Here is a 25,999-nt window from a genome sequence, read left to right on the forward strand (position 1 = left end):
ATGCTAACGGCATGATTCTGCAAGGACTCAAGCCGAGGATCTACAACGACCTCCACAAGTTCGGCAGGCAATGGATGAAGGAACTCCCCTTGGTGGTCTGGAGTCTGAGGACAACGCCGAGCCGAGCCACGGGCTTCACACCGTTCTTTCTAGTCTATGGGGCCGAGGCCATCTTGCCCACAGACTTAGAATACGGTTCCCCGAGGACGAGGGCGTACGACGACCAAAGCAATCGAACCAACCGAGAAGACTCACTGGACCAGCTGGAAGAGGCTCGGGACATGGCCTTACTACACTCAGCACGGTATCAGCAGTCCCTGCGACGCTACCACGCCCGAGGGGTTCGGTCTCGAGACCTCCAGGTGGGCGACTTGGTGCTTCGACTACGACAAGACGCCCGAGGGCGGCACAAGCTCATGCCTCCCTGGGAAGGGCCGTTCGTCATCGCTAAGGTTTTGAAGCCCGCGACGTACAAGCTGACCAACAGTCAAGGCGAGGTCTACAGCAACGCTTGGAACATCCGACAGCTACGTCGCTTCTACCCTTAAGATGTTTTCAAGCCGTTCATATACCTCGTTTACATATGAAGTCTAACCATCAAGGAAGGGTCAGCCTTCCTCGGCAAAGCCCGATCCTCCCTCGGGGGCTAGAAGGGGCGAACCCCCTCTGCGTCAAAATTTTCCTCGAAAAAAAAGTCTTCCATCAAAACGACTTTCGCGTCTCCCGGCTATATCAGTAACAGGACCCCAAGAAACGAATAAGAGTGCATGTAAGTGGCAAGGCCGACCGAGCCGAGGGACTCCTACGCCTCTGGGATACGGATACCTCACTCATCGCCTACCGCGAAAAATAACTCTTACTTGGGTAAGCAATCCTGCTACTGACGAACGAGTCCGGATAAGCAAAACAGGAGGAAAAGAGACACAACCTTATATTACGATGATAAAGTGTTCGGGCCTCGGCGGCCGCAAAAGACACATATGCATTCAAAATAAACTGCTCCAGCAGAATCAGGCGTCGCACGGAGAAGGGGTCGCGCCCTCGACTTCGTCTCCACCCTCGGCGAGATCCGCCCCGGCCTCGGACGACGGCACAAGCGGGAGGATCTCTGCTTCGAAGGTGGTCGCCAGCACCGCGCTTGGGCCCGCGGCGGCCGCGTCAAGCCTCTGGACTTCAGCCAGGGCAGCTTCATCTTCGTCGGGAAGGCAATACCCCTCGCTGACCCGCTCCAGATCCACGTCGTAGTGGGAAGCGAGCACGGCGAAGGCCCGCTTGACGCCGTGATGCAGTGCCTCGCAGAGTCTGCCGCGCGCGTGGTCACCCAAGGCCTGCAGGCGACTCTGAGGGGAGCTTCCCGAGGGGACGTCGTCGAAACCAAAGACCCGGCAGAAGGTCGAGATGGCCTCGGACATGGCCGCGTGGTCGGCCTCCCTCTGCTCGGCCGCCTGGGCAAGTGCCTTGGTGGACTCATCAAGGGCAAACCCGAGCTTTGCAAACAGCCAAAGCAGAAGACTTCAAACACTGGTTGAGGAACGAAGCTGAATCAAAATCTTGAAACGGCCAAGACATACCTTCGGCTCGGGCATGCTGCTTCGAGGATGCGGCTTGGGCCACGGCTAGGTCTGCCGCAAGGGCTCTGGCCCGAGCAGACGCCTCGGCTAACTGGACTCCAAGAGCCTCAGCCCGGCTTTCAGCCTCGGTGGCCCGACCCCGAGATTGGTCCCGCTCGCTGATGACCTGGCCAACCTCCAACTGCTGCCGCTGCGCCTCTGCGCGTGCCACCGCTGCCTCTGCTCCCAGATCGACACAGAGCAACCGAAGGTCCGCCACCTCGGCACTCCGTTGGGAGAGGCGCTCGGTAGCCCCAGCAAGCGTGGTCCTCAGGGACCGCAGCGAACCCCAGACATTGGCCTCATGGCGAATGAACGACGACTTGGCGGCGCTCAGATCCGTCAGATCCTGAGGAAAGGAAGCGGGGCGTCACAATGAATGCCTTGATCACGTGAAAGGTATGCTTGAACTCATTACCTGGAGGATCTTGGGAACGTCCCTGCGAAGGACCTCCAAGGTCGACCGAAGCGACCCCACCGTTGCCTCGGCACACTCACGAAGCCCGTCCCAAGACTGCTCCTCTCGCTCATCGTCAAGAACGAAGAGGGGATCCGAAGCCCCACTGGTCTAGAACCGGAGCGACTGACACCGCTCGTCGGGGCTGCGCCACGCGGGGACGAGGTTGCCGCTCCCCAGGATGGGTCGCGGTTCCGCGCCCCCCTCCTCCGAGGCATTAGGTAGCGACGCCTCGGCCATCTCAGCATCGGTGGCGACGGGTGACTCCACGGCCAGAACGGCAACAGCCTCGGCAGAAGCCGGTGCCAGCGCCGACAACACGTTTGGTGGGCTCGAGGCCACAGCCACGCCAGCAGCCTCCCTCAGCACGACGGCCGCCTCGACAGAGGAGTCAGCCTCGGGAGCTCGCCCCACGGCAACTTGTGCCGCCTGAGCCCCCCGCTTTGGGGCGTCTTGCGAGGGGATCAGCTGGCCGGTGAGGCCCGGCGCGGCACTAGCTGCAGAGGCCGACGCCGTCTTGAGGACCTTCCGAGGAGCCAGACCGGTCGAACCGTGCCTCCGCTTGCTGAGGAGAAAGGGAAAACCAGGATTAGGACATACGAAGGAGGAGCCAGGACGAAGATATCCTAAGATACTTACCCACTTCGGGCCATGATCAATCGTGCCTGTGGGGAGGTCTCTCGAACCTCGATCCCCGAAGGTACCACCGAGGTCCGCCCCGCTGCCGGCTTCGGCACCATCCTTGCCTTGGGCGCCCGAGGCACCCGAGGGACGGACTGCCTAGGCGCAGCCACGACGACCCGAGGATCACCCTCCTGCGCAGTCGGCACGGGCAACGGTTCTTGGGGAACAGGCGGCTCGGCCTGACTCCCCGGGGTCACCTCAACTACCTTGGCCAAGGGGTCAAGTACCCCCTCGGCCTACCCCCGTCCTTCGGACCGGGACCCCGACGTCCCGGTCCCGGATACCGACAGCGCCAGCCCGCTCGAGGGCTGGCTCGACGACCCCTGGCCCAGCCTCAGATCCGGGCTGAGGCCAAGGCGGGCAGCCATGTCGTCGTCTTCATCATCGTCTTCATCGTCGTCGTCGTCGTCGTCATCAGGCGTCTCCGGCGATGGCTCCCTCGGGAGCCCATCCCTCTCCTGCCGACGATGAAGCCTTTCCAAGGCATCCCGAGCCCGCATCCGCTCGCGGGCCCGAGCCTTCTTCGCGTCCTTCTTCTCCTTCCTCTTCTCCGCGGTGACCCTCCGCGCAGCTCGGTCCACCGCGTCCTCCGGGACCGGTGGCAGGGAAGGCTTGTGAAACCCCACCTCCTGGAGACGGACGAAAAGTCTCGGCTGTGAGAACCAAGGGCAATCTGACACAAGAAGGAAGAAGGAGCGGACACTCACCAGGGACACACACCCGCGATCGGGACGCATCGAGAGCTGGGAAAAGGCGCCGACGTCTAACTTCCCTACCGTGCCGGCTACCCGCCTGTGGAGGTCGTCGGCGGGAAGGGGGTCCAAGGACATCTGCAAACCCTCCAAGTCGACACCCGGCGGCATCTCCCAAAGCGGCAGCCGCCGCTCCGTCACGGGGAGCACCCTCCGGCGATGAATGGCGGCAACCACCCCCGCGGCGGTGAGCCCTCCTTCTCGCAGCTCCTCCAGGGCCTTCAAAAGGGGCTGGAGATTCTTCTGTCTCTTGCGCGGGGCCCCGTAGCACCAGTTATCGCTGGCGGCGGTCACCACTCGTTGAGAAAACAACGGGAGCCTCCAATCGTCATTTCGGAGATAAAACCACCGGCGCTGCCACCCTTTGTTCGAAGACGCGAGGACGGCAGGGATGTACTGCAGCGCCCGCGCCTGCCTCAACTGGAGGATGCAGCCACCGGCCCGCACCGCCATGCGAACTCTTCTTTCCCCGTCGACGAGGCAAAAAGCTCCGCGGAGAAGAGATGGGTCCACAGGTCCCAGTGGGGGGCGATCCCCAAATATCCTTCGCAAACCGCCGCGAAGATGGCTGCTTGCGAGATGGAGTTGGGACTGAGATTGTGCAGCTCCACCCCGTAGACGTGCAGAATCGCCCGCATAAAACGGCTTGCCGGCACTCCGAACCCCCGCTCGTGAAAGGAGACGAAGCTCAGCACATACCCCGGCGGCGGGGACGGGGCGGCTCCGCTCGGAGGGGCCATCCACTCCGGCTGCGAGTCATCGGAGAGAGGGCGAAGCAAACCATCAGCAACAAGGGCCTCCAGATCATCCACCGTGACGATGGAGAAAGGCCACGGGTCACGCGGCGAAACAACGGTCACCCGGTCGGCCATCACCAAGCAGAAGAGGTGGCGGCGGAGAGGACGAGGTGTGCAGTTTCCTTTCTCTGGCTTTTCCCTCGGGTTACGAAAACCTAAGTGGGAAGCGAGCAGCAGAGTAAAGAACCATCACCGGTCCCTCTCCCAAATATATAAAGGCCCAGGCGAGACCCGTTCAACACTTCGCCCGAACCCGCCGCGAGATTCAAAACTCAAAGCGAGACACCCGTTCCTCGAACGGCTCGCACGCACAACGGCTGCCCCGCGAACCACTCATCCCATCTCATTAACTCTGCGACAGGACAGGCGACACCTTTGGCAGACAAAGCAGGCGACGCTTCACCTCCGCCATGATGACCGCGTCAAAAAAGGTGCGCCACGTCATTCGATTTCGTATCCTTTTCCGCTTCCTCTTTCTCTCTCTTGCCACAGGGACCGGGAAAGGGGATACTCCGAAAGGGATCCTTCTTCGCGAAGGAAGTGGGCCCCGAGCCCCCTACTGATCAGAGGTTCGAAGGCTGGCCCCTCGGAAGGGTTCAACAGCCGCCTTAGAGCACTCGGGCTCCGCGCCCACTACTGGTCAGAGGTTCGAAGGCTGGCCCCTCGGAAGGGTTCAACGGCCGCCTCAGGCCACTCAGGCTCCGTGCCCACTACTGATCAGGGGTTCGTAGGCTGGCCCTCGAAGGGTTCTGACAGCCGCCTCAGAGCACGCAGAGCGAGGGATGACCCTGGGTACGTTTGATACATAACCAAGGCTCGGGCTACGCTCCTGAGGTACCCTAGGACATTTCCGAGACCGACGGGAATGATTTTGTAACGGAATCCCACCAGAGGGAGGCATCGAGCCCTCGGACCCCGTCAAAAGGGGACCGGGTCCGGCAAATCACCCGCAGGTACTTTTGGAGCGTGCCTCCGGGCCACTAGCCGACCCCTAACGAATGGGGCACGGGCATCCACTCGGATTACCCGTTAGCAACTCACAGGAGACACCATGTTTGGCGCCCTCCAAGGGCAACATGGTGCTTTCCCCCCCTCCTCCTTGCGGAAAGGCGACGCAGGGGCGTATGAAAAAAGCCGAGTCTGTCCTTGACCGTCCTCTTGCTCTGTGCAGAGGCTCGGGGGCTGCTCTCGCAAACCCGGCTCCGGCCAAACCGTTGATAGCGTCAACATACCAGCCCGAGAACTTGGGACTCGACTATGCACTCGGGCTACGGCCAGTTCGCATGAGGGAACAACAAGACCAGCCGAAGCATCACGAAACGCGCTAAGACCTCGAAGGAGTCAAACCACTCCTCCGAGGCCTCGGGGGCTACACCCGGCGGGTGCGCTCGCGCGCACCCACCGGAACGAAACGCAACCGAGAAAGGCCGGTCCCCTTGCAAAAAAGTGCGACAAAAGCCTCCAAGCGAGTATCAACACTCCCTTCGAGGCTCGGGGGCTACTGTCGGGGACCATAATTAGGGGTACCCCCAAGACTCCTAATCTCAGCTGGTAACCCCCATCAGCACAAAGCTGCAAAGGCCTGATGGGCGCGATTAAGGTCAAGGCTCAGTCCACTCAAGGGACACGATCTCGAGTCACCCAAGCCCAGCCTCGGGCAAAGGCAGCCGACCCCGGAGGATTCACGTCTCGCCCGAGGGCCCCCTCAAGCAACGGACACACCTTCGGCTCGCCCGAGGCCCAGTCCTCGCAGAGAAGCAACCTTGGCCAGATCGCCACGCCAACCGACCGTATCGTAGGAGCATTTAATGCAAGGATCGCCTGACACCTTATCCTGACGCGCGCTCTTCAGTCGACAGAGCCGAAGTGACCACAGTCACTTCGCCGCTCCACTAACCGACCCGACAAGAAAACAGCGCCGTCTGTGTCGCTCCGACTGCTGTGCCACTCGACAGAGTGAGGTCGACATCGGCTAAGTCCAGCCTCGGGCGACATAGGAAGCTCCGCCCTGCCCGACCCCAGGGTTCGGCCCCCGTCTCGGCCTCGGAAGATGGACTCCGCCCCGCCCGACCCCAGGGCTCGGACTCAGCCTCGGCTCTGGAAGACGACGAACTCCGCCTCGCCCGACCCCAGGGCTCGGACTCAGCCTCGGCTCCAGAAGACGACGAACTCCGCCTCGCCCGACCCCAGGGCTCGGACTCAGCCTCGGCTCCGGAAGACGACGAACTCCGCCTCGCCCGACCCCAGGGCTCAGGCTCAACCTCGACGCTGGACGACGGACTCCGCCTCGCCCGACCCCAGGGCTCGGACATAGCCTCGGCCTCAGAAGACGGTCTCCGCCTCGCCCGACCCAGGGGTCAGACTCAGCCTCGACCTCGGAAGACGGACTCGACCTCGACCTCGGAGGAGCCTCCTCCTCGCCCGACCTAGGGCTCGGACCGACCACGTCACAAGGGGGGCCATCATTACCCTACCCCTAGCTAGCTCAGGCTAAGGGGAACAAGACCGGCGTCCCATCTGGCTCGCCCCGATAAACAAATAATGATGGTGCCCCGCGTGCTCCATGACGACAGGCGGCTCTCAGCCCCTTACGGAAGCAAGGAGACGTCAGCAAGGATTCGATAGCCCCGACAGCTGTCCTTCCACAGGGCCCAAGCGCTCCTCCAACGGCCACGACATCACATGAACAGGGTGCCAAAACCTCTCTGACTGCCACGACGGCATGTACTTAGGGCTCTAGCTATTCTCTGCTAGACACGTTAGCACACTGCTACACCCCCCATTGTACACTTGGACCCTCTCCTTACGCCTATAAAAGGAAGGTCCAGGGCTCTCGTACGAGAAGGTTGGCCGCGCGGGAGAACGGGCCGACGCATAAGGCTCCCGCTCTCTCTCTTCTCTCCCACGCGGATGCTTGTAACCCCCTACTGCAAGCGCACCCGACCTGGGCGCAGGGCAACACGAAGGTCGCGGGTTTCCCCTTTAGCCTGTTTCTTCCCCCCTTCGTGCTCCGTCTCGCGCCGACCCATCTAGGCTGGGACACGCTGCGACAATTTACTCGTCGGTCCAGGGACCCCCCGGGGTCGAAACGCCGACATTCGTGTTCTTCGTTTTTCCATCTGTGCAGGGCCTCCCTCACACTCCCTTCACCTTCCCCGGCGGCGGCGCCCCTCCCCCTTCGTTTCCCCTCCCCGGCGTGGTCCCCTCACCTCACCGCGGCAGTGGTGGCTCGGCTCGGCCGTGCCCCGTGCGTGCCCTGCACCCCCAAGCCCATGGCCCCGGCGGCGCTCGGCCCCGCGGTGGCGGCCGACCCAACCTCGTCCTCCCCTGTGCAGCCCCCTCCTCTGTCTTCCATGGATGGGAGGTAGAAGATGAGCTGAGGAAGAAGATGACAGTTTTGTAATTTAGTACGCGCGAATTACAGTCTAGTTTAAAACAATGATAACTTTTGCGTTTTAAACCCTATTCGATCCATTCAAGTTGCGTTAGATTCGTATTAAATTTACCTTAATTTAGAAATATTTATCCTCACTATTGCATATTTTATTTAATTTATTTAAACTTTTGTTTAACCAATGGCTACTGGAACGATAATTCAATTTTAAAATCTAATTTATGAATTCGATTTGCGCATTTATAATTAGTCACCAACTTGATTAACCTTAACTGAAATATTACTTATTAATAATTGTTTAGTGTAATCATGTTGTCATTTATTTGTTAGTTTCGCATGTCGGTCCGCGCGTCCCGTGCGCGTGTCGCGGTGCTGTTTCGCGTGCGTCGTCGCGTGTTCTTCGCGAGTGTCGCGCGTGTTGTTCACACGCGTTGTCGTGTGCCGTTTGCGTGCGTCGCGCGCCTTGCCGCGAGTCGTTCACGCGTATCGCGCGTAGTCCGCACGCGAGATTAAACCATTCGCTTATAATTATTCATGTGAGTTAATTAGTTATTTATTTAATCATCCACAATTAAAACAGAAAGTTAGCCAAAACTAAGTAGTAGATATTATTTATATTTGAGAAATATCGAATTAAATATTCTAATTAATACTTGCTTAGTGTGAACACGCTAACCCCTCGACCGTAGCTTCGACTATCGCAGTTCTTTTTCTCGCATAATCGTAGAAGCGCTCTCTATTTTATATTGCTCGCTTTTATAATATTTTATCTTGTATGATGTAATGTTCTTATGCAAGTATATGTTTGCTTGTGCCTGTATGTATTCGTTGCACGTCGTGAATAGACTGCGATCCATTTTTCGAGCTTCGAGGAATCGACAGTCAAGCTTTGGCGACCAAGTGGTCAGGCTCCTCGAGTTCTATAAGGTTGAAGACCCTGAGCATCTGTTTGATGAAGGCAAGTGTCCTCTGACCTATTTTATGATCCATTTACTTTATAATTCATCAACCCGCATACCATGATCAACCTAAGGATTGACTAGCATTCTATTTTCCTGTCCTTGTTTACCCTTTGAGAATTGATTATTATGATTAGTTTTATGCTAGCGCTTTACTTTAATCAATGAACATGATAAGATACAATGATGATACTATGATTTTATTCTGGATATGATGATATACTTGTGGCATTTTAGGGGACTCGAGCAGTTTCTCAAGTGCCTTTCTATAAGGACTGGTTCGTTGGATGACCAACCGAAAAAACAGTGCAGCCATGAGGGTGGTATGGGTCGCCATTAGCTAATTAATTAGAGGAACTGAGGTGTAGTTTGTTTCGCCGTCGTGCCGTCAATGGGGCTCGGTGTATGCATCTCGCTCTGCCGAGGGTGGATTGCCCCTTGGGGAGGAGTGTGGTACATTTAGGAAATCTAACGGGTGGCTACATCCTCACGGAATCTTTGTAAAGGCTTCGTAGTGAATCCTAGGCCATTCACCTCGGGAGTGAATAAGGGTCTTGCAAGCCCGGGCTAGAAAGGGAATCATGGCTCATGGGTAAAGTGTGCAACCTCTGGAGAGTGTTATGAAACTGATATATCAGCCGTGCTCACGGTTATGAGCGGCCTTGGGAGCTCCATTGATTAGAGACACATTGAATCAGGGCTATTTTGTTTACAGATGATGATGAGGATAATGTTGGTTTCTATTGTGATTATGATTATGGTTTCTGGTATTCTTTTCGTTTGGAAAGAGTACTTTTGGGTTAACAACTTGGGTTAATGTTAAAACCTAGCTCTCTACTAGTAATAATTACCTGATCAACTAAAAGCAACTTCTTGACCTTAACCCCACATAAAGCTAGTCCACTATAGCCAAACGGGACATTTGCTGAGTACGTTGATGTGTACTCACCCTTTTCACAAACACCAGGCTGCCTTTGGTGCAATATATTCTCAGGTAAAGAAGGTGTTGAGGCGGATCTCTAGGAGTTCCAGGACTTCGACGAGTTCGAGGATTAGGCTAGCGACCTCCCCCAGTCAGCTGCTTGTGGTGGGTTGTTTATGTTGGCTATGTTTCTATTATGTGCACTTTGATTTATATTATGTAAATGACTCTTGTCTTTAATATTATTACTTACTCTTTATTGTTATTCGAAGCATTGTGCTATGATGAGCCATTTATGTAATCGTTGTGTACGTGAATTTCTAATCCTGGCACGTACATGGTTCGTATTCGGTTTACCTTCCAAAACCGGGTGTGACACGATGGCAGGCCGACCGAAGAGGATTTTACAATCCCCTCGAATGAAGTACCAACCACGACCTCAACGCGACCGACTGAAGAAACCAAGAGAATCAACCTCGGATTCTCTGAATCTCTGATGAACGCAAGACTGCAGGCATCAGTTCCAGCCTCGACGACAAATAGGAAAGTGCGCTCGTCCAGTTCCTGCAAGACAATCGGGACTTGTTCGCATGGCAACCTGTGAACATGCCAGGAGTCCCGAGAGAGCTGGTCAAGCACAAACTCAAGTCAAGCAAGATCGATCCGGCAGAAGCTACATCATTTCACACCCGACAAAAGAGAGTCTATACGGGCGGAATTATCTCGCCTGGTATCTGTAGGTTTGATTAGAGAAATACTACACCCTGAGTTGCTAGCAAATCCTATTCTTGTACTCAAAATAATAAAGTTGATTGTCCATGTGCGTCGACTACATCGATCTCAACAAACACTACCCGAAAGATCCTTTCGGACTTCCTAGGATAGATCAGGGAGTCAATTCAACCGTCGGCTGCTCTATGCTCTCCTTTATGGATTGCTCTCTGGATATCACCAAATCAGTTTGGCAATGGAAGACGAGGAAAAAACTGTATTCATCACGCCTTTTGGAGCCTTCTGCTATACCTCCATGCCGTTTGGCCTCAAAAACGCTGGAGCGACTTATCAGAGGGCTATCCAAACATCTTAGCCGACCACTGAGGCAAGTGGGTAGAAACCTATGTTGATGATGTGGTAATCAAAACTGAAAACCCGAAGAACTTCATCGAATATTTACAGCATGTCTTCAACAGCTTGTGGCGCTACCGATGGAAACTGAATCTAGAGAAATGTGTGTTTGGGGTACCGGCCGGAAAGCTACTCGGGTTCATCGTCAGTCATCAAGGGATAAATGCCAACCCAGAAAAAATTGATGCCATAATGAGGATGGAGCCGCCACGATCACAGAAAAAAGTGCAGAGGCTCACTGAGTGCATGGCAGCACTGAGTCGTTTCATCTCAAGGCTCGGTGAAAGAGAAATGTTGTTCTATAAACTACTCAAGAAGGTGGACAAATTCCAGTGGACCACAGAAGCTCAGGAAGCCCTGGAAGCACTAAAAAAATTCTTGACCATACCATCGGTACTCAAGCCACCACACCGGGCTACAGCAAGCCAGCTAGCTGAAGACCTGTTGTTATATATCTCCGTCACGACTCACGTGGTAAGCACAACATTACTAGTTGAGCGGATAGAGGAAGGACGTGCGTACCCAGTATAGCACCCTATCTACTTTATCAGCAAGGTCCTTGGTCCCCCGATGATAAGGTCTCCTCAAGTTCAGAAGCTATTGTATGTAGTGCTTCTAACTGCTCGTCAACTCCGGTACTATTTTGATGACCACAAAGTCATAGTAGTCACAGGATTCCCAATAGGGGATATACTCCATAACAAAGAAGCAGTTGGTGTTAGACTTATAGGCATTTTCCGTATCATTTTAATTCCATAAATTAATATTATGATGATGACATATAAAAGATAATTAATCATGACATCAAACATATCCATAACAATATGGATCATGAGAACATAAAGCATATAAATTATATAAATCATATAAATATGATAAACATGTAAACTGACTGAACAATTGAAAATAAACAGATAGAAACATAAACAGTATGACTGTAAAATTAAAACAGACAAATCTATCATATTATAATAAGACAGAACAGATAAGATAAAATCATTCCTACATATGAAACAGCATAGATGAATATATGAAACATATATAATCTCCAGAACACAAAACAGTAAGTAAATAAACTGATCATACCCTCCCATGCGCTCTGATGATCCATATCCTTGGCCAGCTTCTTTTGTCATGTTGGAGATGTTTTGGGCAGTCGCGTAGACGCTCCCCAAAAACCTAATTGCCGATCCCCGTGCAAGGTCTCGAACGGCACCGGCTTCGGAGGCACCTGCCCTCTCGCTTCTCTGTGCGCGCAGAGTCACGAGATGGAAATACCCTCACTCGGCGGCTGGACTGTGATTCTGAAAGTGTTTTCTCGCGTGTACCGAGTGACAGGGGTGCTCCTCTATTTAACCTCTCGCAAAGGGAAGCTAAAGGAGAAAGGTCACCGAGTCACGCCAAGAGTCGGTCAGCTCTCGCCGAGTCATCCCATGAGTCGGCCAGCTCTCGCCGAGTCACGCCATGAGTCGGTCAGCTGAAGGAGAAAGGTCACTCGGCTGACGAAGAGACAGGGTCACTCGGCTGACGAAGAGACAGGCAACTGAAAGGTTAACGCGGTTAGTGAGTGCTAAAAATTAACACAACCACGCCACGCCCGCTCGCCTGCCTGCCTCGCCTCGCCTCGCCACGCCACGCCCGGCCCGGCCGGCGGCGGCGGCGGCGCGCGCGCGCGCGTGTGGCACGCCCTTGTCCATTTCTTGACTTCTCAAGTTAAGTGGAATAAATCCCACCATATAAGTCAAGGCAAAAGACCCTTGGACTTCCAATGTGGTACTATTGGTATTCTCCACCATTACACACCATAGAGTTTATTCAATAAATGGGCCAAGCCCATAAAAGATTCAACAATCCCCACCAAACTCTAGGGTTTGTAATGATGAAGTATCAGAATCACAATCCTTTGATATACCAGTGTTTCGATGGAGACTGTTAAGTTGAACATCCATCTAGAATAAGAGTTTCACTCATTCACAACTGAACAATGGACTATGCCTTGAATTGACAGTTTTGTGCGAAATAAGATTCACTCAAATCCTTTGCTGATACTAGGCTGCAAAAGGGTATTCCCGCTGTTTGGAAGCATATAAGTCACACTTCAGTGCCTTTCATGAGTATTTAGGGATTACCCAAGTCCCATAGACTGTGACCAGCGGTCTGACTCATATAGGTGTATTCCTCAAAAAATGTTCTGTAGGACAACATCTCACCTTTATAAGACTCTTGGAATACATTAAGGTAAAAACCATCCTGCCTTACAGATAGGAAAGATGTGCATCAGAAATGAGTTAAGGAAGGGATCTTTCCTCACAATCCACTCCTAGCTTGTTTCTCCACTCTACTTCACGGGATCTCCGATCACATAGAGCAGGTTACCACTAGAGTAGATCTCACATGGGTCTCATACCCATTTCCCTCGATGCACTTTCTATCACATTGCGTGACAGACCCTTAGTGAATTGATCTGCTAGATTATTCGATGTGTGGACATAATCCACAGTTATAACTCCGGAGTTTTTCAACTTTCTGACAGATTTCAATCTCCTCTTAACATGCCTTGTAGACTTCATGTTATTCCTAGAACTGTTAACCTTTGTTATTACCGTTTGGTTGTCACAGTTCATGGAAATAGCCGGTATCGGTTTTTCAACTACCGGTAAGTCCAATAGGAAATCACGAAGCCACTCGGCCTCAGCCCCAGCAGTGTCTAATGTTGTGAGTTCTGCTTCCATTGTAGACTTCGTTAAGATAGTCTACTTGCAAGACTTCCAGGAAACAGCGCCACCTCCAAATAGAAACACATATCCGCTTGTGGCATAAAGCTCATCAGCATCAGAAATCTAGTTGGCATCACAATAGCCTTCCAGCACTTTTGGGTTTCCGGTATAATGAATACCGTATGTCATAGTACCTTTCAAATACCGCAACACTCTCTCAAGAGCACGCCAGTGATCATCTCCTGGTTTCGACACAAACCGACTTAGCTTACTCACAGCATAAGAGATGTCTGGCCTTGTTGCACTTGCAAGGTACATGAGCGAGTCAATGATCTAGGAGTATGACAATTGATCCCTTGCTATTCTTCGATTCTTTCTTAATAGCACACTGGGGTCATAAGGTGTTGGAGCAGGATCACAGTCACTAAAACCAAAGCGACTCAATACCTTTTCCACATAATGGGATTGTAACAAAGTTACCCCACCATCAGCTTCTCTAACAAGCTTGATGTTTAGAATGACATCAGCTTCTCCCAAATCTTTCATTTCGAAATTGTTCGATAGAAGATTTTTAACTTCCTCAATCACATTGAGATTTGATCCAAAGATCAAGATGTCATCAACATAAAGACACAGCATAACAGACTCACCCCCACCATACCGATAGTATACACACGTGTCAGATTCATTTACAACAAATCCAGCTGCTGTAAGAGTATTATCAAACTTTTCATGCCATTGCTTAGGTGCTTGTTTTAGGCCATACAATGATTTTATCAACCTGCACACCTTGTTCTCTTGACCATCCGCAATGAACCCTTCTGGCTGATCCATATAGATCTCCTCATCCAACTCTCCATTTAGGAAAGCTGTCTTAACATCCATCTGATGAATGATAAGACCATAAGAGGCTGCCACAGCTATTAATGTGCGAATTGTAGTCAATCGAGCCACTGGTGAGTAGGTATCAAAGAAATCTTCACCCTCCTTTTGGGTATATCCTTTGGCCACAAGCCTTGCCTTGTACCTCTCGATTGTACCATCAGGCCTAAGCATTTTCTTGAAGATCCATTTGCAACCTATAGGTTGACAACCATAAGGACGGTCAACGACCTCCCAAGTTCCATTTGACATAATAGATTCCATCTCACTCCTTACTGCTTCATTCCATAAGTCAGCATCAGGAGAGGAATATGCCTCACTAATGGTAGTTGGTGTGTCTTCCACAAGGTACACTATAAAGTCATTACCAAAGGATTTTGCAACCCACTGTCTCTTGCTCTTTCGAGTGACTATAGTGTCATCCTCCTCAGGGATGTGCACGTGAGAATCCTCAGCATGATCTATAGGAATCGACAGTTCGTGCTCATGGGGAATTATAGTCTCATGACTTGTATCACTAGGTGTATTCTTCATGGGAAACTCATTCTCAAAAAATGTTGTGTCTCTTGATTCCATGATAGTATCAACATACATATCAGGCACCTCAGATTTTATAATTAAGAACCTATACCCAGTGCTGTGAAAAGAGTACCCAAGGAATACACAATCAATAGTTTTAGGCCCAAGTTTACGCTTTTTGTTGATTGGCACATTCACTTTAGCCAAGCAACCCCAAGTGCGCAAATATGAGAGATTTAATCTTCTGTTTTCCCATTCCTCGAATGGTGTGATCTCTTTGTTCTTTGTTGGAACTCTATTCAGGACATGACATGCTGTCAAAATCGCCTCACCCCACCATGCCTTGGATAATCCCGCTGTACTCAACATGGCATTTACCAAATCTGTTAGAGTGTGGTTTTTCCTTTCAGCAATCCCATTGGATTGTGGTGAGAATGGTGGTGTCCTCTCATGAATAGTACCATGTTCCACGCAGAACTCATCGAACACATTAGATAAATATTCTCCACCTCGATCAGACCTTAACCGTTTTATTTTCCTCTCAAGTTGGTTCTCAACTTCAGCTTTATAGGTCTTAAAATAATTGAACGCTTCATCTTTTGTTTTTAAGAGATACACATAGCAAAATCTAGTGGAGTCATCTATAAAAGTGAGAAAGTATCTTTTACCACCTTTGGTCAAAACTCCATTCATCTCGCACAGATCAGAATGAACAAGTTCTAGAGGTGCCAAACTCCTCGCCTCAGCAGCCTTGTGAGGCTTGCGGGGTTGTTTTGATTCAACACACACATGGCACTTAGACTTTTTGACCAAGTTAAATTTAGGAATTAGATTTATATTTGCTAACCGCATAAGACAGCCAAAGCTTGCATGACAAAAACGTGAATGCCATAAATCCGACTCATCAGAAAAATGAACAGAATTCACGAGTTTATTACACACATCATGCAGTTATAAGCGGAACAAGCCTCCGCAGTCATATCCTTTACCAACAAAAGTACCATGTTTCAACACAACACATTTATTTGACTCAAGAACAACTTTGTAGCCATCTCGACATAGCATAGAAGCACTAACGAGATTCTTCTTGATAGAGGGCACATGCTGCACGCTCTTCAATGGCACCGTCTTTCCCGAAGTAAACTTCAGAATGACCGTACCAACACCAAGAACATGAGCACGCGACCCATTTCCCATTAACAAGGCGCCAGACCTCCCGACCTGGTAGGAGGAGAACATAGAGGCATCAGCACACACATGAATATTTGCACCACTGTCCATCCACCACTCAGGTGAATTACAAACTGAGAGAACAAATGGTAAAGAATTACCATACCCAGATGTTCCATCTCCAGTTTTAGTGGTTACAACATTAGATGATTTCTTGTCCTGTGTGAACTTGCGATCAGGGCACTCTCTTGCCCAATGTTGATCACTGCCACAGACAAAGCATCCTCCCTTTCCCTTGTTATTGTTGTTCTTCCTTTTAAACTGTGCTGTTTGAACAGGTTTATTCGCGTTCTCTGGTTTGTTCTGGTTTTTCTTCTTGTTAAACTTGCGGAAGTTTCTCTTCTGCACTACATTAGCAGTAGAGGTCTCAACACCTTTTCCACTGTCCTTTGTTCTAGCCCTTTCCTCAACATCAAGAGTACCAATGAGCTCTTCCACATTGAACTCTTGTCTCTTATGTTTGAGAGAGGTAGCAAAGTCCTTCCAAGAAGGTGGCAACTTGGCGATTATACCGCCAGCCACAAACTTGTCAGGCAAAGGACAAGGAAAAGTTCGAGTTCCTTAGCTAGTGCCTGAAACTCATGAGCCTGTTCCACTACAGATCGGTTCTCAACTATCTTGTAGTCATACAGCTGCTCCATGAGATACAGCTCGCTACCAGCGTCAGTAACTCCAAACTTTCTGACAAGAGCATCCCACAGCTCTTTCCCCGTGGGAAGGATGATATAGCTTTTCTGGAATTTTGTGTCAAGTGCGCTAATCAGTGCACCTCGAAAGAGGTTGTCTTCAGCCTTAAACTTAGCCTCATCCTCAGGAGGTAAGTTGGCAGGCTTGCCCTCAGTGGCATGAAAACAAGACATTGCAGTTAGCCACAATTCCATCTTAGCTTTCCATATCAAGAAGTTTTTACCATCAAAAGGATCAGGCTTTAGCACAGCAGCAAAACCTCTGACAGAAAAATGCCTAACATTAGGTTTTTGGATTGTTAGACTTATAGGCATTTTCCGTATCATTTTAATTCCATAAATTAATATTATGATGATGACATATAAAAGATAATTAATCATGACATCAAACATATCCATAGCAATATGGATCATGAGAACATAAAGCATATAAATTATATAAATCATATAAATACGATAAACATGTAAACTGACTGAACACTTGAAAATAAACAGATAGAAACATAAACAGTATGACTGTAAAATTAAAACAGACAGATCTATCATATTATAATAAGACAGAACAGATGAGATAAAATCATTCCTACATATGAAACAACATAGATGAATATATGAAACATATATAATCTCCAGAACACAAAACAGTAAGTAAATAAACTGATCATACCCTCCCATGCGCTCTGATGATCCAGATCCTTGGCCAGCTTCTTTTGTCATGTTGGAGATGTTTTGGGCAGTCGCTTAGACGCTCCCCAAAAACCTAATTGCCGATCCCCCGTGCAAGGTCTCGAACGACACCGGCTTCGGAGGCACCTGCCCTCTCGTTTCTCTGTGCGCGCAGAGTCACGAGATGGAAATACCCTCACTCGGCGGCTGGACTGTGATTCTGAAAGTGTTTTCTCGCGTGTACCGAGTGACAGGGGTGCTCCTCTATTTAACCTCTCGCAAAGGGAAGATGAAGGAGAAAGGTCGCCGAGTCACGCCAAGAGTCGGTCAGCTCTCGCCGAGTCATCCCATGAGTCGGCCAGCTCTCGCCGAGTCACGCCATGAGTCGGTCAGCTGAAGGAGAAAGGTCACTCGGCTGATGAAGAGACAGGGTCACTCGGCTGACGAAGAGACAGGCAACTGAAAGGTTAACGCGGTTAGTGAGTGCTAAAAATTAACACAACCACGCCATGCCCGCTCGCCTGCCTGCCTGTCTGCCTGCCTCGCCTCGCCACGCCACGTCACGCCCGGCCCGGCCGGCGGCGGCGGCGGCGCGCGCGCGCGCGTGTGGCACGCCCTTGTCCATTTCTTGACTTCTCAAGTTAAGTGGAATAAATCCCACCATATAAGTCAAGGCAAAAGACCCTTGGACTTCCAATGTGGTACTATTGGTATTCTCCACCATTACACACCATAGAGTTTATTCAATAAATGGGCCAAGCCCATAAAAGATTCAACAGTTGGAAGAACAACCAAGTGGGCATGTGAACTTGGAGCTCATGACACAGAATTCCGACCTCGCACTGCAATCAAAACTCAAGCACTGGTTGATTTCATATCAGAATATACCAAACACCAGGTTCTAGAGAACCCAGAAGCAACTGAAGCCTGGAAGATGTACTTTGACGGTTCGCTGAGGCTGCAGGGGGCAGGAGCAGTAATCTTTTTCATTGCCCCTGGGGGTGATCAACTCAAATATGTGTTCCAGCTCCTGTTCCCAGTCTCCAACAATGTCGCAGAGTATGAGGCCTTAATTCATGGGTTAAGCATCGCCACTTCGCTAGGCATCAAAAGTCTAATGGTATATGACAACTCGCTAGTGGTCATCAACTAGGTAAACAAGGACTGAGATTACTCAACCAACTCAATGAATGACTACTGCACTGCGGTGCGGAAGCTAGAGGATAAATTCGAGGGCTTGAAATTCCAACACGTGGAAAGGGATCACAATGCAGCAGCAGACGCATTGTCAAAACTGGGGTCCAGTCGGGCCAAGGTTCCACCCAGAGTTTTTGTCCAAGAAGTGCAGCAACCGAGCATCACCGTAGGTCATTCTGAAGAATGCAACACGGTAGACCAGGTAGAAACAGATCCCAACGACTGGAGAGAACCGATTATTAAGTACATAAAAATGAGGAAGAGCCGGACGATAAAGCTGCCACAGAGCGCATTGCAAGGCAGTCAGCCCACTATACCATCATAGGGGGTCTGCTGTACATAAGAGGTGCGGCAGGGATCCTCATGAAATGTATTCACTCGGCTACAGGAAGGCAGCTGCTGGATGAAATCCACGCAGGGCAATGCGAAATGCATGGAGCATCAAAAACGTTGGTAGGGAAAGCCTTCAGGTCTGGTTTTTATTTGTCAGCAACAAAGAAGGATGCAGCAGACCTGGTCCAGAAATGTGAAGCATGCTAGTGTAACACCCGGGCTTTAAGGAACAAAGCCGGGTGCATCTCATACATGCGCCAAAGAAGACAACATATATAATAACAGAGTGTATAGAGATAAATGTCATAAAACATCAGAGTACTTATTACATAGCGGAAGACTTAATACAAAATAAAAGAATAAACATAAAACGAACTAAGGATCGTCAGCGCCAATGTCAACTGAGAAACGCCACCTAGATCAGATCAAACTCATCGCCTTCTGGCTCCTCCTGAACCACCTGTTCTTCTCCTGTGGGGGGTGTGAGACAGCAAGAGTGAGCTCACATACGTTCATAGCTCAACAAGTCGTGGGGAATAATGTGACATGAACTCACCAAAGGTGGGAGTTCATGAAGTGTAAGGCTGATCAATGAAATAAAGGCTGAAGCTGAGCATTGCTTTTAAGTTGGTCAAAATTTTATTAGCAATTACTAAGTACAAGTAAATACCAACCCTTAGAAATAATAAATAAAAGTAATAATGAAATAATCCCAGATGCAATGAAATGACAGATTGAGTTTAAGTTCCATAATTTAATCATGTGAGTGTCCGAGCCGCTCATGACCGTGAGCACGGCTAGTATACCAGTTTTACACTCTGCAGAGGTTGCGCATCTTTACCCACAAGTCGTGTTACCCATTTGCCACGGAGTTGATCAGACTCCATACACCTCTACCAAGGAAGCGAGGCAGGGTACCACTACGAGGCCTTTACAAAGTTCCACTAGCTTCAGACTACCCGCTACAGTTTATAGGAAGCTCCAGTGCAGGGTTCTTGTCTGACCGCCATCGCAGCAAAATCAACCCAAGGACCTCCCTACACTGACCACTCCCCTACTGCCCTTGCCCCTTTCGGGTAAGGTAGCCCTCCACTAGCTTTCCTAATTAATCAGCCAAGGGCGTCCATAAACCCTTGTGGTAGCACTGTTTTCCCGGGTGGTTCTCCATGTTCCCATTAACATAATGATCTTATCATGAACATAAAATAATGACAGATAATAACAAGTATAAAAATGAGTGATGAATATCTCTATACCCAAAGCCACATAAAGCAATAGCATGTACTACCCAAAAGTTTAGTAAAACCAGTGGTGAAACAAGGTATAAAGATAGTCAAATCTAGGGTAACCTATTGGGTCCCATCAAAATTAACCTATGCAGATCATTATGATTAATAAGAACATGAATGGGTAAAAGAAATGATCAAGGGCACAACTTGCCTTCAACGAGCTCCTGCTCAGCTATCTCAACTTGATGAACCCCAGAATCCTCTTAGCTTGCTCGTCTACTCGCATCAACACAATACATACATAGTATAGCAAGAATTAACATTACACCAACCATGTAAACAAAATACACAGTAATAATCTGGACACTAAAATGAGATCATAGGAGATGGAATCATTAAATTTGGAGTTATCGATTTCAAGTTATGAATTTCATATGATTTAATGTGCTTGAAATAGGATTAAATGGTAAATTAATTTTCTTACTGTTTTCATGTCCAAACAGAGACACTAAATGATAGAGAATAACATTACAAAATTTTAGGAACTGGAATGGTTCAATTTGGAGTTCATATGCATTTTCTATAAATTAAACAAGTTTCTACAATTTATTTATGCATTAAAACTAATTTCTGATATTAATTCCTGATTTTAAATACTTATTGGATTGGGCATCAAATAGCGAAGAGTACAGGGGCTAAACCATAAGTTATACGCAGACACAAACTCCCCTAAGTGGACTGCGGGTTTATTACTTCTAAATCGGAGGGCTCTTTTGCAAATTGGTCTCGATTGAATGGGTATCTCACGCCCTGGGCCGCAGGATCACAAAGCAACAGCCCAGATCACGCCACCACTTAAAGGAAATGGCGAACGATTGTGACCCTCGGATCATGGATCCATGGCCCAGATTTGCACGCGCGAAAGGGTTCGCCAGATCGATTCTCCACCTCACATCCCTGGATCATCGGTCCGCCCATCATCTAATCTTAACCGCTTGCTACGGAATCAACGGCCAATGGCCCGTCTCCCACCTCCCGGTTGCGACAAACAGAGGGCAACCGGAGCATCGCCGACGAGCAATGTGCCCCGGCCGCATAGCTCAATCCCCAGTACCGATCAAACAATCGCGTAGTGTACGACAATGCGAACGCGATAGAGTTTTTCTTACCGGAAGTCGAGGCGTGGATATCACCGGCCACAGCGGTAGCGGCCCAGCGTGCCACCACGGACTCTGGCGAGCGATTCCGTCTGAGTCAGTGGCCCCAACCGCCCGCCGACGCCATGGGAGCATCCACAAGGTTTAGGCGAGTTCGACCACCATGGCGGCTCCCGACTCTCCCCCTCCGACCTCACCTCTCTGCGCGGCAAGGAGCACACGGCAATGGCGGCGCCCAGGGTTCTCATTCCTAGGACGAGAGGCGCTGGCCGAATCTTATAGGACGCGAGATAGTAGCTGGGGCTGGTGAGAGGCACACACAGATTGCGGCAAGGTTGTTGCTTCCGCGCGGGTTCCGCGCCATTGGTGATCGCAAGGTTGAAGGCACGACGAGGCTTCAGGATCCTGGCGGTCGCGGATGGGGAGCTTGCGTCAGCGCAACAGTTGCGGCCGAATCAGGCGGCTGTTTGACGAAGTCCGGCGGCGTGCGGTGTGAGCGAGAGCCGGTAACAGAAATCAGAGCGAACTTGAGATAAGGTCAGGGCTGACCACAGGGTCCCACAGGCAGAGTAAGGAGGAAAGCCACGCGCGCGCATGGGTGATCGTCAAGCGGGCCCACATGTCAGTAAAGAGAGGTATGACGCTGGTGGGCTGCCGGACTCTGAAGGTTTACTCGGCCGCGCAGGAGAAATGGGCCCGAGTATGGTGATTTGGCCCAAGCAGTGTTTTTCCCATTTTCCTTTCTTTTCTTTTTCATTTCTATTTTTCTTTATCCCCAACTTCAATTTGAATTCAAATTTTAAATTCAAACCTTGTGCATACTTTGTCCTCGAATTATATTGTGAACTTAAGAAATACCAATTTGGGAAATGTATGAATTTTCTTTATATTTTATATACTTTCTTTTTCTTTTCTTATTTTCAACCCTAGTTTTCTATTTAGGGTTTTAATCCAACTTCTAGTAATATTACCTTACTATTATTATCCTTATTATTTGATTTAATGCACAATCATATAAAAACTCAGCATGATGCACGATTTATTTTTAGGTGTCTTTTGTCATTTATTTGTCTGCTGTATGTGGTGTTCGCATGAAACGATAAACATGTATAACACATATGGCTATAAAGTGATATAGTTTCTCTTTTTAGACTTTTCTTACAAAGTGGGTATTACAAATCCTACCCCCCTTAAAAATAATCTCTTCCTCGAGATTTAAGAAGATCTAGGGAAAAGGTAGGAGAAGTCTATGCCAAGCTCTTCTTCTCTTTCCCAAGTAGCTTCATCCTCTCCATGGTGACTCCATTGTACCTTGCACATTTTTATCACCTTATTTCTTGTAACTTGAGTCAAAGTGTCCAAAATATTGATGGGATACTCAGCATAAGTCAGATCATCTTGCACACTGAGGTCTTCCATTGGTAGTTGCTCCTCAGGTACCCTGAGGCACTTCTTTAGCTGAGACACATGGAACACATCATGTACGTCTGACAGGTGATCGTGTAGCTCTAGCTGATATGCAACTTCACCCACTCGCTTTAAGATCAAGAAGGGTCCAATGAAGCGAGGGGACAATTTGCCCTTGACTTTGAATCTCCTCATTCCACGGAGTGGTGACACCTTGAGGTACACATGATCACCTTCCTCAAACTCCAGTGGTCTTCTTCTATTATCAGCGTAGCTCTTTTGCCTCTTGAATAAGTTCAGGCCCAAAGAACTATCTTCCTCTAGTCTGATCCAATATAGAGGAGTCCTGCATTTCCTGCCATATAGAGTCTCGAACGGTGATATCTTCAGACTGGCCTGGTAACTATTATTATATGAGAACTCAGCATAAGGTAGACTCTTGTCCCAACTACTACCATGCTGAAGGGCACAAGCTCTCAACATATCTTCCAATACTTGATTAGTCCTTTCAGTCTGTCCATCAGTTTGAGGGTGATAAGCCAAACTAAAATTCAATCTTGTATCCAAGGACTCGTGCAACTTCTTCCAATACCGAGAGGTAAACTGTGATCCCTGGTCTGACACAATCTTCTTTGGCACACCATGTAGGCATACAATCCGTGCCATGTACAATTCTGCTAACTTGGCTCCTGAATATGTGGTCTTCACTGGAATAAAATGGGCTACTTTGGCCAGTCTATCCACAATCACCCATATAGACTCATATCCTTTCGGGGTGCGAGGCAATCCAGTAAATAAATCCATACCAATCTCTTCCCACTTCCACTCGGGTATCTTAAGTGGGTGCAGTAGTCCAGCTGGCCTATGGTGTTCAGCCTTAACTCTTTGACACACATCGCACATAGCCACATATGCAACCACATCTCTCTTTAATCCATACCACCAATACTTCTGCTTCAGGTCCTGGTACATCTTAGTACTCCCAGGGTGGATAAAATAAACTGAGTCATGTGCCTCCTTCAATATGGTTTCCCGAAAACTATCGATATTAGGAACACAGATCCGATTCTTGAACCATACCGTGCCTTGCTCATCCTCTGTGAAATCTGGGCCTCTACCCTCTGTTATCAAATCCTTGATCTCCTGAATTTTAGCATCATCAACCTGACCTTTACGAATTTCTTGCTCCAAGGTAGGTTCCAATTCAATGGTAACTCCTTCCGTATGTGTAACAATTCCCAGGTTGAGCCTCTCAAAGTCTTTTGCTAATTCATCGGGTAGCTGGACAACAAAAGCGGAGCGAACTTGCTCTTTCCGACTCAAGGCATCTGCAACCAAATTTGCCTTGCCCGGGTGATAGTGAATCTCCAAATCATAATCCTTAATGAGCTCCAACCAACGACGTTGTCTAAGGTTGAGATCCTTCTGAGTGAATATATACTTCAAACTCTTATGATCCGTGTACACTTGACACTTAGTTCCCATAATGTAATGTCTCCAAATCTTAAGCGCATGCACAACGGCAGCCAGTCGCAAGTCATGAGTGGGGTAGTTCAATTCATGTTTCCGCAACTGACGAGACGCATAGGCGATCACATGTCCTTCTTGCATGAGCCCACATCCCAATCCTTGGCCACATGCATCACAATAAATGTCAAATCCCTTATGTAGATCGGGCATAACCAACACTGGTGGTGACATCAATCTTTTCTTTAATTGATCAGAGCTTTCTTGGCACTTCTCATCCCACTTAAATTCTCTTCCTTTCTCCAAAAGCGAGGTCATAGGCTTAGCAATCTTAGAAAATCCTTCAATAAACCTCCGATTATATCCTGCAAGTCCCAAGAAACTCTGAATCTCAGTAACTGTAGTGGGTATGCTCTACGCCATTATCTCCTTAACTTTAGTAGGATCCACTGAAATTCCTCCATTAGATATGATATGTCCAAGAAACGACACCTTGTCAATCCAAAACTCGCATTTGCTAAACTTGGCGTAGAGTTGATTATCTCGTAGCTTCTGTAGCACCAATCTCAGGTGTTCCTCATGATCACTTTCACTCTTAGAATCGATAAGAATATCGTTGATAAACACTACGACGAATCTGTCCAAATACTCCATAAACACCTTATTCATCAAATTCATAAAATAAGCTGGTGCATTCGTTAGTCCAAATGACATAACAGTGAACTCATATAATCCATATCGGGTTGAGGAAGTTGTCTTGGGAATATCCGATGGCCTAATCTTCATTTGGTGATAACCCTATCGGAGATCAATCTTCGAGAATACCCTAGCATCTCTCATCCGATCAAATAAATCCTCAATGCGGAGTAACAGGTACTTGTTCTTCACGGTAACATCATTAAGGGACCTATAATCCACACACATCCGCTGTGATCCGTCCTTCTTTTGTACAAACAGAACCGTTGCTCCCCAAGGTGAAGAACTCGGTCAAATGTACCCAGCCTCTTGCAACTCTGTCAACTACTTCTTAAGGTCTTTTAACTCTTCTACAGACATCTCGTATGGCCGTTTGGAAGTAAGAGTAGTCCCAGGTAAGAGATCTATAACCAACTCAACTTCCTTATCTGGTGGCATCCCTGGCAACTCCTCTGGAAAGACATCCAGAAAATCTCTAACCACACGGATGTTGTCACCAACAAACTTCCCTATCTACTAAGAATGCCGCTAGTCTGGTGGCGGTAGTTACTGCAATTCCAACTTCAAATCTTTCTCCTTTGGAACTGGTGAGTTCTATGGTTCCTTTAGCACAGTGTATAAACTGCCTTTGCCTTTCTTAACCATGACATACCAAGGATCACGTCTAGAGTGCTCTCTTCTAACACTATAGGGGTAGCCTATCGGGGTTAGAAACATAGGGTAAGAAAGAAAGGATTGTAGACAAGACAAGATTTATGAAGCATGTTACTTTGGGGGATTTATTAGCTAAGTGTGTCACCTACTAAAGCTAATTCATTACCTTATGGTGGTACATGCTAAGATGCCCGTCTATACTATTTCAATCAATCAAAGAAGCAAATCAGGCATTGATCATCAGCACAATCAACCAGCATTTTTAAAATAGAGAAAATAGTTTTGATTTTGTCTTAGGCCTCCTATCTCTTAAGGTCATAATTGTAGGATTTCAAGGTGTGAAATCCATCTTGTCTTAGAATAGAGAAGATAAGAATGATCAGAGTGAAACAGTAGAAGGTGAGACAGGATCAAGATAAGTATAGAAAGAATTAGAGTAAGGTAAGTAGGTAAGGGTTT

The sequence above is a fragment of the Zea mays genome, chromosome 6, assembly GCF_902167145.1.
Source record: "Zea mays cultivar B73 chromosome 6, Zm-B73-REFERENCE-NAM-5.0, whole genome shotgun sequence".
In the NCBI taxonomy this organism is placed as follows: domain Eukaryota; kingdom Viridiplantae; phylum Streptophyta; class Magnoliopsida; order Poales; family Poaceae; genus Zea; species Zea mays.